The sequence below is a fragment of the Desmodus rotundus genome, chromosome 2 (genome assembly GCF_022682495.2).
Source record: "Desmodus rotundus isolate HL8 chromosome 2, HLdesRot8A.1, whole genome shotgun sequence".
Lineage (NCBI taxonomy): Eukaryota > Metazoa > Chordata > Mammalia > Chiroptera > Phyllostomidae > Desmodus > Desmodus rotundus.
In genome coordinates, this window is record NC_071388.1 from 117,793,013 (window position 1) to 117,805,990 (window position 12,978).

Sequence of the window (12,978 nt, forward strand, 5' to 3'; positions counted from 1 at the left end):
AAGAGAAAAGGAGACAGTTACCTACAAAAGAGTTCCCATTAGACTATCAGCTGATTTCTCAAAAGAAACCTTGCAGGCAAGAAGGGGCTAGAAAGAAGTATTCCAAGTCGTGGAAGGCAAAGACCTACATCCAAGATTACTCTATCCAGAAAAGCTTTTGTTTAAAATGGAAGGGCAGATAAAGTACTTCCCAGATAAGGTCAAGTTCAAGGAGTTCATCATCACCAAGCCCTTATTATATGAAATGTTAAAGGGACTTACCTAAGAAAAACAAGATAAAAAATATGAACATTAAAATGACAACAACCTCACAACTATCAACAACTGAACCTAAAAAAAGAAACAAAATTGAAACCAAAAATGAACTAAGCAAACAACTGGAACAGGAACAAAATCACAGAAATGGTGGTCACGTGGAAGGTTATCAGCAGGGAAGTGGAGTGGGGAGGGGGGGATGAGGTACAGGGAATAAGAAGCATAAATGATAGGTACAGAACAGAGAGGGGGAGGTTAAGAATAGTATAGGAAATGTATAAGCCGAAGAACTTATATGTACAACCCATGGACATGAACCAAGGGGTGAATGCTGGTGGGAGGGGTGGTGCAGGGCAGAGGGGAATAAAGGGGTGGGGGGGGAATGGGACAACTGTAATAGCATAATCAATTAAATATATTTAAAAAAAGTGCAGATATTTAGTAATTAGAAGTTTGCCCTACCACATAGATAGATAGATAGATAGATAAGGAAAAGTTTGTCTCTAATCTCTTATTAGCACATAAATTTTTGTAGTTAAGTGGGGTAGAGTTTCTCTTGAGCTCACAGGGTTTTAGTTGCCTCTAGCTGAAAACAATTTGCTATTACTGAGGCACATCTTGGGGTGACTCGTTCTGAACCTCCACACAAACTTTTTAAGATACAGTTTCTTTAAATACATCATATACGGAATTCCCAGGTAGACATCTCCATATCTCAGCTCCAGAGTGCTGCATTTGAGACTATTAAAAAGAGCCCTAGGGGGAGAACCAAGATGGCGGTGTAGGTAGACACACTGCGCCTCCTCACACAACCAGAACTGACAGAGGATCAAACGGCAAGGGGGTCTGACACCAAGGAAAAAAAAACAAACATTCATCCAGACCTGTAGGAGGGGTGGAGACAGGCACCGGGGTGGAGAGGACTCGCCTGGCTGTGGCGGGACTGAGACTGGCGGAGTGTGGGAGGAACGAACGGCGCAGGCAGTCCAAGCACCAGCAGACCCTGCGGCCCCACATTCACGCAGATAAACCGAGAGGGCCAGACTCAGAGTGGCGGAGAACGGGGCAAGCAGAGCAGTGGGTAGCACCCCTTGGCCCCACACTTGCGCACAGATAAACCGGACAAACGGCGGGGGAACAAAGCAGACCGCGCAACCCAGGGCTCCAGCTCCGGTAAATAAAGCCTCAAACCTCTGATTGAAAATGCCCGTGGGGGTTGGGGCAGCAGCAGGAGAGACTCCCAGACTCATGGGAGAGGTCGTTGGAGAGACCCACAGGGGCCTAGAGTGTGCACAGGCCCACCCACTCGGGAACGAGCACCAGAGGGGCTCAGTTTGATTGTGGGTAGCAGAGTGAAAGATTGAAATCCGGAGGAGAGTGAAGCGGGCACCATTGCTCCCTCTCGGCCCCTCCCCCACATACAGTGTCACAGAGCAGCGACCAGCATTACCCCGCCCCAGGGAACACCTAAGGCTCCGCCCCTTAAAGTAACAGATGCGCCAAGACAAAAAAAAAAAAAAAAAAAGGCCCAAATGACAGAACACTTCAAAGCTCCAGAAAAAATACAACTAAGTGAGGAAGAGATAGCCAACCTATCAGATGCATAGTTCAAAACACTGGTTATCAAGATGCTCACAGAATTGGTTGAATCTGTTCAAAAAGTAGATGAAAAAATGAAGCCTATGCTAAGAGAAACAAAGGAAAATGTACAGGGAACCAATAGTGATGTGAAGGAAACTGGGACTCAAATCAACAGTGTGGGCCAGAAGGAAGAAAGAAACATCCAACCAGAAAAGAATGAAGAAACAAGAACTCGGAAAAATGAGGCGAGGCTTAGGAACCTCCAGGACATCTTGAAACGTTCCAACATCCGAATTATAGGGGTGCCAGAAGGAGAAGAGGAAGAACAAAAAATTGAAAACTTATTTGAACAAATAATGAAGGAGAACTTCCCTAATCTGGCAAAGGAAATAGACTTCCAGGAAGTCCAGGAAGCTCCGAGAGTCCCAAAGAAGCTGGACCCAAGGAGGAACACACCAAGGCACATCATAATTACATTACCCAAGATTAAACGCAAGGACCTACATCCAAGATTACTGTATCCAGCAAAGCTATCATTTAGAATGGAAGGGAAGATAAAGTGCTTCTCAGATAAGTTCAAGTTAAAGAAGTTCATCATCACCAAGCCCTTATTATATGAAATGTTAAAGGGAGTTACCTAAGAAAAAGAAGATCAAAAATAGGAACAGTAAAAATGACAGCAAACTCACAGTTATTAACGACCACACCTAAAACAAAAACAAGAGCAAACTAGGCAAACAACTAGAACAGGAACAGAACCATAGAGATGGAGATCACATGGAGGGGTGTCAATAGGGGAGTGGGAGGGGTAGAGGGGGGGAAAGGTACAGAGAATAAGTAGCATAGATGATAGGTGGAAAATAGACAGGGGGAGGGTAAGAATAGTGTAGGAAATGTAGAAGCCAAAGAACTTATAAGTATGACCCATGGACATGAACTATGGGAGGGAATGTGGGAGGGAGGGGGTGGGCAGGATGGAGTGGAGTGTGTGGGGGGGGGAATGGGACAACTGTAATAGCATAATCAATAAATATATTTTTAAAAATAATAAAAATAAATAAATAAATAAATAAATAAATAAGAAAAAAAAAAAAGAGCCCTAGCCAGTGTGGCTCAGTTGTTTGGGCATCATCCTGCAAACCAAAATATTACAGGTTCAATTCCTGGTCAGGGCGGGTTCATTCAAAAGCCTATTGTAAAAAATGTCTGCATAATATTTTCATCACACTGTTGAACTGTTAGGTAGGATAGATGGCAAAATCAATGCAGGGAGGAGGAAGGAGACATGTCTCACCCACTAACTCAGCAGTCCTGAGCCTGGTTGGATAATATTGCCAGGTGTTCCAACACCACAAGAAACACTATGTTAGCATGGGAGGAGGGAAGCCCTTGAAACTCTATATGTCATTTCCACTATCTGGGAAAGAAAGCCTTTGAAACTGTGTATTCATCCCAAGGTCTGAAGGGGGAATAGGAGGGGGTCCACAGGGCCCAAAGAAGAAGCCATACAACAACTTTCGTTAGTTGCCTACCTCTGATCACTATCTGTTTTATGAGGGAGTCCCTAGTGCTTACAGAAAGAGCCCATGAATAACTTTGAGTAACTGCCCCAACTTTAATTAACTGCCTCCTGTCACGAATCTGTTTTACAACAAGATGAACAAATGGAGTCTGGAGGAAGATAAGAATTGGGGCAGCTAACAGACCTCCACACATTAGTCTGCCTACCACAGATTCTTAGAAGCGAAGAAGTGCCCTTTTGTCCTTTCTTCATCCTTCCTGCTGCCTTGAATAGACTCATGATACGTCCACCTCTGGATGAGGTACTGTGTTGGCAGCCTACCAGAACCACCTTTTGGTAGTTGCTCAAACGAAAGAGGAATTGTTATCAGCAGAATTGGGGAAGGGATACTGGGCAGACAAGAGCAACAAATGCCCTCTTACAAGTGCCTTCTATAATAATGCTACATGATCAAGAGCCACCAGACTCAGGAGCTTAATTTGTTTCTCTATGTCTAGCTCACAGGTTGTCAGTTGATGGTGGTTCTGCCAGGCTTACCTGGGATTGACTGGTTTTCACTTTAGGCTGTGGATTAGGTTCAGTTTTGCACTATCTGGTTCTCATTCACCTGGAGCAGCTGCTTCTTGGCAATATTCTCTTCATGGCAGATGGCAGAAATACAAGAGGGAAAACCAAGGCAAGTCAGTACATTTACAGCTCTTGCTTACATCATGTCCGATCATGAGACAATGTTCATGTCTGATCTTGAACATTTCATGATCAAGTCCAGGGTCAATAAAGTGGAGATGAGCACTCTGCCCATTCTACTGGGAGGGTCTTCAAAGGGACACCACAAAGGGAATGGCTATAATATTTCATTACAAAAGAGAGTGCAAAGGGTTGGGGACAATCATCCAAATGACCACAGTGGCATAAACCAAAAACTCCCCTCACCAGTGGAGAAGTTTTCTCAGATTTTTCTTTATGTCCACATGATCAGGATAGATACTAAAGGATTTTATTTTCTTCCCACTCTTTTAAAAGATACTTTAACATATAGAAAAATGCAGACACTAATATAACACCTTCTGAAATATGTAGTCAGAACCCCAATTTAAAAATGTTTTCTTACTCAAAAGAATCCCCTAGATTTGTATCCTCTTCTTTTTCTACTCTGGGAACATAAACTTATTGAGGCCCTCAGATAACTATAAATTCAGTAATTTTTGTTCCAGAATTTGGACCTCATACACTAGAGTTTTACCATATTTACCTTATATGGACACAGTCTTGACTTATCACAGTACCTGTATCACTTAGGAACTGCATTTGGCTGCGAGTGACACTACCCTGGAAAAAGGTGGTTTAAACACACAATGGACTATTCTCTTACAGAAGGCAGTCCGAAGGGAAGCAGCCCAGGGATGTCAATACTTCTTCAGAGTCATCAGGAATCGGTATCCTTCTATTTTTATGTTTCCATACTCAAGTTCTCTCCATGATTCAATATAACTGCTGGAGCTCCCTCTATTATGTTTGCTTAGAATGTCTTTTTCTCCCTCATTACTCCATGTATATTCTTCTAAAATTAGTGACTTTATTGGAAAAGATGACCTTCATGAACCAAGGAGAGTGTCCTTTGGTCAAGGGCATGAGTGGTGGAGCTGCATTTGTGACTTAGAACTTTTCAACTCCCAAGCCTATTCTCTTTTCTAGATTATTGTTCTTAATTTTTCTCTTCCTCCCTATAGCGGAACTTTATATCCATATCCTTTGCCATGACACTCTGTAGTGCCTCCCACTGGAGCAAGCCGAGTGAATATCCCTGACCCGTTGACTTCGGTCCTGACTCTGAAACTTGTTTTTATTAAAGAAATATGAGCAAATGTGACCAAAGCAGAGTCTTTGAATGTGTGTACACATCTTGGTTTGGCCTCTTGAACTTTCTGCAATCACCCACATAAAGAACATGTCCAGATAGTTGCTAGTTCAAGAATGAGGAGATATGTGGAACACACCTGCACCAAAAACTCAAGTTGGATTCAAGTTCAGCTAATCTCAAGGAAGTCTATCAGGGTCATAGATGAACTGCTGCAAACTCATGAATAAGAAATACATGCTTATTTTTATAAGGCAGAGTTGTGGGGATTATTTGTTACAGAGCATTATAATAGCAAAAAACTAACATACTCACCAGGTTGGTTAACTCAGGAGAGTTAAGAATACTGTTTTATACTTTTTTCTGTTGAAAATGACAAGAAAGCAAGTTATAGCAATACGAAAAGCTGAGGGTAAATCTGACACTTTATATAGTTGAATTTAGAACCCAGATCATGTTGCAGAGCAATTGTGTTTCTTCCTATCACTTACCTCTGCTTCTTTTTGCATATTAACATCATGTTTTACTATGACACATAGCTTCTTCCATGCCACTGGGGAAAATGGCAGCAAGCAACTCTAGCTGATAATGTCCTTACGACTAGAGGTGTTGGGAATGACTTTGGTTGAGACATGGTCAGGTAACCCAAGAAATCATTCTTCCCTGGTATTCACTTTTTAAAAAATAATTTTTTATTTTCAATTATAGTTGACATACAATATTATATTAGTTTCTGGTGAACACCCCAGCGATTAGACATTTTATAACATACTAAGTGATCATCTGATAAATTCATACCCGTCTGACAACATACATAGTTATTAGAATATTATTGACTATATTCCCTATGCTGTACTATTCTGTTACTACCAATTTGTACTTTTTTTTTTTTTTGCGGGATATCTGGTTTATTCAAGCTGTGGACAAAGTTTCCACCATGGGAACTGAGCTATGGGGCTGAACTGGGCAGGGATGTCCAGGTGTCAGAAGGTAAAAGGATCTCAGCTGAGCACTAGGATCAACGTTAGGGCCAGGCCAAACAGGAGAGGCCAGACCCTCTGGAGCCCAGCCCCATTCATGGCCTCAGCATAGAACCTTGCCATGTCCTCACTGGGGTTGCCATGGGCCGAGTCAAACCACATCTGGATGCAGCGGCCACTCGCTCGGCTGTGGTTGCTGACTTTGTAGGAGTGACTCCAGATTTCATTGCACAGAGCAGCAGGTGTGGGGAAGTAGAAATGAAAGGGGTGGCAGGCGCTCTTCACTAGACACTCATTAGACCCTGAGGTCCAGTTCCAGCCCTTATGCCAGTTGGTCTTGCAGGTGTAGGAGGTGAGGCAGTCTTGCCACCAGCTCTCACAGTCCTCTTTGCACAGGGGCATGTTCAGGATCCACTCTTTGTGCCAGCTCTGGTTCACCTGCTGGATCCAGGGCCCCAGGTTGGGGGAGCACCCACACAGGCAGGTGTCCTGGATGAAGTGGCGCTTGCAGGCAGGTTACATGGGGCTGCAATGGTCCCAGTTGAATCTGTACAGGTAGGAGACATCCTTATGGGCTTCCTGGCTGGTATTGACAGAACAGCAGGTGTTCTTCTTCCAGGGACTGCACTGCTCGTGCAGCTGGTCCTCTGGGCTTGGCTTTTCCTTGTGGTGCTTTCCTTGTGGTACAGACGTTGAGAAGCTCAGCCCCGGGCCGGGCTGCCCATACTGTGGTGCCCCACACCAGAAGGGGCAACGGCTGTGTTGTCACTGTTAAGGCCATGTCAGTCCCTGAATCCTGTCACAACCTGGGAGGGTTAAGACCTCTGAAGATCTCAGCAGGTAGAGGGCCACTCACCAATTTGTACTTCTTGATCCCTTCACCTTTTTCACCTAACCCTCAATCCCCCTCCTATCTGGCAACAATCAAATGTACTCTGTATCTGAGTCTGTTTCTGTTCTTCTTGTTAATTAATTTATTCATTTTTTAGATTCAATTGTTGATAAATATGCATTTATTGTTCATGTTTTTGTCTTTTCCTTCTTTTCTTCTTCATCTTCTTCTTGAAGAAGACCCTTTAACATTTCATTAATACTGATTTGGTAGTAATGAACTCCTTTAGCTTTTTCTTGTCTGGGAAGCTCTCTCTTTTTTGTAACATTTTATTTATTTGTTTTTAGCACAGAAGGGAAGGGAAGGAGAAAGAGAGGGAGAGAAACATTGACGTGAGATGAAACATCATTCAATTGCCTCTCATTCATGCCCCATCTCGGGACAAAACCTGCAACCCGGGCATGTGCCCTGACTGGGAATCAAACCAGCCACCTCTTGCTTTGTGGGATTACACCCAACCAACTGAATCACACTGGTCAGAGTATCTGGGAAGTTCTTTATATGTTCTTCAATTCTAAATGATAGCTTTGCTGGGTAGAGTTATCTTGGTTATAAGTCCTTGCTTTTCATCACTTTGAATATTTCTTGCCAGTCCCTTCTAACCTGCAAAATTTCTGTTGATAAATCGGTGGAAGTCTTATGGGAACTCCCTCGTAGGTAACTAACTGCTTTTCTCTTGCTGCTTTTAAGATTCTTTGTCTTTAACTTTTAGCATTTTAGTTATGATGTGTCTTGGTGTGAGCCTGTTTGGGTTCATCTTGTTTGGGACTGTTTGAGCTTCCTGGTCTGTCGGGGGGCTTTAACGCAGCCCCCTGGTCTGCCATGGATGAAGAAAAAGACTACCAAGACATGATCTGCTTGGGGAGGAAAGGTGGCCGCTTCTCTCAAGGGGAGAAGGGCCCAGAGCCTCTCTCTCCAGGGGCTTTTATTAGGTTCATTTGCATAGGAATACGGATAAAGCTCATCAATCATTGTCAGCCAGTAAGGGTTAAACAATACAAGATTTACAGAGAACTCTGAGGGCTTATTCTGAGTTACAGCCAATTAGTTAGAGGGCCATAAAACTTTAGGCGCCAGACTCATCTCAGGTCTGGACCCTTATCTCTTAAACTGAGGGTACAAATTAAGTAGGTTTCACAGGAATGTATGTATTTTTGTTCGGCCTGATTCCCCAGGGAATCCGCCCCTCCCAGCACAGGACTGCACTGCCCTCTGTTATTGCTTCAGGCTTAAGTCAGGCAAGGGAAGTAAGGCAGCCAAGAGATTAGGAGACTTCTTGCAGACAGAATGAGGACTCAGGCTATTTCAAAGCCGAGGGGCGAGGGTCCATCACCCCCTTTTTCCACAGCCCCCCGAGTCCTTCCCTGCGGGCGGGCCTCTTCCGTGACCAGAGCCTGTCTTAGGTTGATCCTCCCTTGAGGATTCTTACCCGTCATTGGCTAACTGGCCAAGCTCAGGGCCAAGCAGGGTGAAGTGGGCAAAGGTGGTACACCTGCCAGGGAGACAAGCTTTGTCTCCTTAGTGGCTTATGGTCCCAACTCTGACTCAGCCTTAACCATGAGGGGTTACAGCCTCTGAAACCAGGCAGGGCGGTTCCCAACACTGGTCTTTTGTGTCTATTTCCTTCACCAGGTTAGGGAAGGTTTCCATCATTGTTTTTTTAAATAGATTTTCATTTCTTGTTCTTTCTCTTCACCTGCAAATATTGCAAATGTTTTTATGCTTGAAGTTGTCCCAGAGGCTCCTCGCACTATTCTTTTTTTTTTTTGATCTTTTTGCTGTTCCAATTGGGTATTTTTACTTCCTTGTATTTCAAATTGCTGTTTTGATTCTCAGCTTTATCTACTCTACTGTTTACTCACTGTAAATTATTCTTCATTTCAGTTAGCATATCTTTCATTTCTGACTGGTTCTTTTCATGATTTTCATGTCCTTTCTTATGCTGTTGATGTTCTTTTCTAAGTTCATCTGCTCCTCCCCTACGTTAATTGAGCATCCTTATAACCAGTGTTATGAGCTCTGCATCTAGCAGCTTGCTTTTCTCAATTTTGTTTAATTCTTTTTCTAAAGCTTTGTTCTGTTCTTTCATTTGGAACATGATTTTTTTGTCTCCTCACTTTGGCAGTCTCCCTATGTTTATTTCCATGTATTAGGTAGACCTGCTACATCTCCCAGTTTTGATAAAATGGCCTAATGTAGTAGGTGTCATATAGGGTCCAGTGGCACAACATCCCTGTTCACCCTGAGCTGGGCATCGCAGGTGCTCTCCCCCTCCATGTGGCCTGTGTACACTGTTCTGTTGTAGTTGAAACCTGATTGGTTTGGCACAGCAATGGGAGGGATTTACCCCCAGGGTGATTGGCTGCCAGAACTGGCTGCGACTACCATGGAGGATCAACTGTGCAGGAGCCAACCCCATGGAGCAGGATTTACTTCAGTGGAGCTGTGGTGTGCACTGAATCTGCTCTCGTGTCGCTTGTGAAGGTGGTTGGATGGTGCTTCAACATGGTTTGAAGCTCTCTACTGGGTGCCCTGGTTCTGGGGCCTCCTAAGAAGTGCAGGCCAAGATCAGCCACTGCCTTGTTTTGCCCAGGGCCACTCACTTAAGCTACAAAGTAATCTGCACATGGCTGCTACTTGTCCTGGGCTTGCTGGTGCCTAGGAGAGGCCAAGCTGTGAACCAAGACCTGCTGCTACTAGTACTGGTGAAACTGGAAAAGCTGGTGTTTATGCTGCTTGTCACTACCGGAACCAATAAGCAAAGACAGGGATTGAATCTTCATGGTGCTTTTTCAGACGGTCAGTGATCCGAGAATATGGCAGGTTATGCACCCTACCAGACTGTCTTACATTTCCTTTCAAGCCAGCCTTTTTTATAAGGAGGCCAAGGTGTAGGTAAGGGATTTGGAATTCAAGGGGATAAAAGTGTAGGTAAGGGACTTGGAATTCAGGAAAGAAGTTAATCAGATAAAAGCTGCAGTCCAGCAATTCCCCTAACATCCTTTCATCCACTGACTGGTGATTTTCTATCTGGGTCCTGTGTCCTGTGTCCTGGGTGATTTTCTTTATCTGTGTCCTGGGCGGCAGGATGTCTCTCCCTGGAACGCAATGGTTCAGATACCATCTTGATTACTTATGGTCACTTCTGGAGCACAGAAGTCAAATTGCAAATGATCTCCTCGAGACGTGGTGGGCCATACCTTCAGTTCCTGAAACAATAGCTTTCTACATGCTTAACTACTAGGCTTATTGACTATTACCTAAAACTAAAATTTTCCGACTCCTGAGTTCTCCCATCACTGGGACTGGGGCCACTTAGCAAGAGGCACACATCAGGCTGAGGCCAGAAGCTGCCTTTGTGAGAGATTTTAGGAAACTCTGAAGCATGAGTCAAGACAGGCCATTCGTTTGGAAAAGCCACTTGAAACAGCTTGGGAGGGCCCACAGTTGGCAGGGCAGAGTCTCGGGGAATCACCAGGGCAGGAGGAACAGTATGAGCCAGGTTGATGGAGACTCAGGTATGGCACCCACCTGCCAGGTCTGTGCAGGTAGAACTCAGAAAAAGAACAATGGCCTCTGTCATACTTCTTTTTGGGAAAACACTGCCCCTTCCAGCTCTCACCCTAATGCCAGATACTTCAATTTCTCCTTATATGTCCCTAGTGCCTTTGAGCTGCTGCCCCAGTGATGGAACTCAGAGGGAGTGAGTCAGAGTAAGTCTGTGCATGGGCCCTTTAAGAGGAACTGCCTAGGACTCTAGAAGCCCTTTGTCTCACTGAACCAAAATCCTTGCTGGTTTTTACATCCAGAAGTTAATGGGGACTTCTCTTCCTGCCACTGGAACCCTCGGCTGGGGAGCCTGTTGTGGGGCTGAGACCCCTCACTTCTAGGGGAGGACCTCCAATGCTAAGATACCCATCCCAATTTTTATCTGTCACATATGGGTGTGAGACCAGCCTGTTCTACATCTCCACTCCTACTACCAGTCTTGATGTGGCTTTTTCTTTAAATCCTTAGTTGCAGGACTTTTGTTCAGTTTGATTTCAGGCAATTATGAATGATGGTCCGTTAGTTTAAGTGTAATTTTGACGTGGTTGTGGGAAGATTTGAGTACTGTGTTTACCTATACCACCATCTTGACTGGAAGCCTTCCCTAAAATTTTCATGCTGGGATCCTTAGGAAAAATAGTCTTTCCTGTACACTTTAGTTCTGATGGGCTGATTCCCCAAGAATAGGAGAGGAGAAATCATTCTTTAAAAGAAGGGATGCTATTTCAGGCACAGAGGGATAAAAGATATATAACTTAAAGTTAGGGAAGTCTGGGATACCTCACCAAAACCTTTTAAATCTTAAAGCCCTAAAAAGATTAATCCATTCTTTATTCATTCGAACTCTTTTGTTGATTACTAGTAGCTATTATAGTAGTAGCTATTATGTATTCATTTTTCTTTTGTGATTTAGACATTTATTAAATCCTCACTCAATTTCACAACATAGAGATTATCCCTATTATAGACAAAATATCTGAGGCTCAGAGAAAATAAGAAACTCGCTCAAGGTCACAAAGAATAAAAGTGGCCACACTGTGATTCAAATTCAAATCTCTCTGCAAAGCCCATGTTCTTTCCATCTCAGCATATTGCTTGATGAATTGACAATGTCCCTCATGGCCATGCTTACACAAAATTATGTTAAGGGCCCAGGTAATCTGCCCCTGCACCCCCCTTCCGATTTACAACCCCTTCCCTTCCCTTCCCTCTTTTCTTTCCTTCTTTCTTTCTTCCTTCCTTCCTCTTCCTTCCTTCCCTCCTCCCTTCCTTCCTTCTTTTCCTTCCTCTCCTCCCCTCCCCTCTTCTCCCCTCTCCTTTCCTTTTTCCTTTCTTGTTCACATCTTCTACTGTATGCTGATGCCCTAGAGCTGGTAGTTGATTTCTCAGTTTGGATACATTGGCACCAAACCAGGCTCTAGTTTGTTTATGCTTTCAACCTAAACTGTGCCAAATCCTATAACTTTATGACCCTGGTCTCTAACAGAGATGAACCTAATCAAGTATTCTCAGCAGAGCCCTCTAGGCAATGGTGTCACATGTACTTGACAGAGACTTTCAGAGTCTTTCTTTTAATGACAGGCTACTGGTGGAAGAGAGTAGCCCATATGCAGCCACAGGGTCACCAGACATATTCATTTCCTAGCACTGCCATAGTGAATCACATCAACTGGGTAACTTAAAACAACAAAGTTTACTCTCCCACAATTGTGGGTGCCAGAAATCCAGATTCAAGGTACCACCAGGGTTGATTCCTTCTGGGGACTCTGAGGGAGAATCCACTCCATGCCTCTGTTTAGCTTCTGCTGCTGCTGGTAGACCTTAGCTGTTCTTGGCCTATAGCTGCCAAGTCCAATGCCGGCCTTCATCTTCACCTGGCCTTTTTCTCTGTGTGTCTCTGTGTCTCAAACCTACCCCTTCTATTTCTTATAAGGACACCGGTCATTGGATTGGGGTACATCCTAAATTCAGAACGATCTTATTTTGAGATATTTGTTAATTATATCTGCAAAGATCTTATTTCCAAATAAGGTCACATCCACAGATATGGTGTGTGTGAGGCCTTAGGACTTGAACATATATCTGTTTGGAGGACACAATTCAACCCACTACAGCAGGATATTTTGGTCACACCCTTAGGCTAATTGAGATTACTTCCTTCCCACGGAGTGCAGAGTCCTGTGCTATGTTTGACATGTCACCAATTTCTTTAGAACAGGGGTGTCAAACTCATTTTCACCGGGGGGGCCACATCAGCCTTCTGGTTGCCTTCAAAGGGCTGAATATAATTTTAGGACTATATTAATGTAACTACTCCTTAACAGTTAAGTGAGAGCTTGGC

General features: G+C 43.9%; 1 pseudogene; it reads right to left on the reverse strand.

The window, feature by feature from the left end:
• Positions 1-6,204: 6,204 nt before the first annotated feature.
• LOC112313139 (folate receptor alpha pseudogene) lies at positions 6,205-7,597 on the reverse strand (annotated as a pseudogene).
• Positions 7,598-12,978: the final 5,381 nt, after the last annotated feature.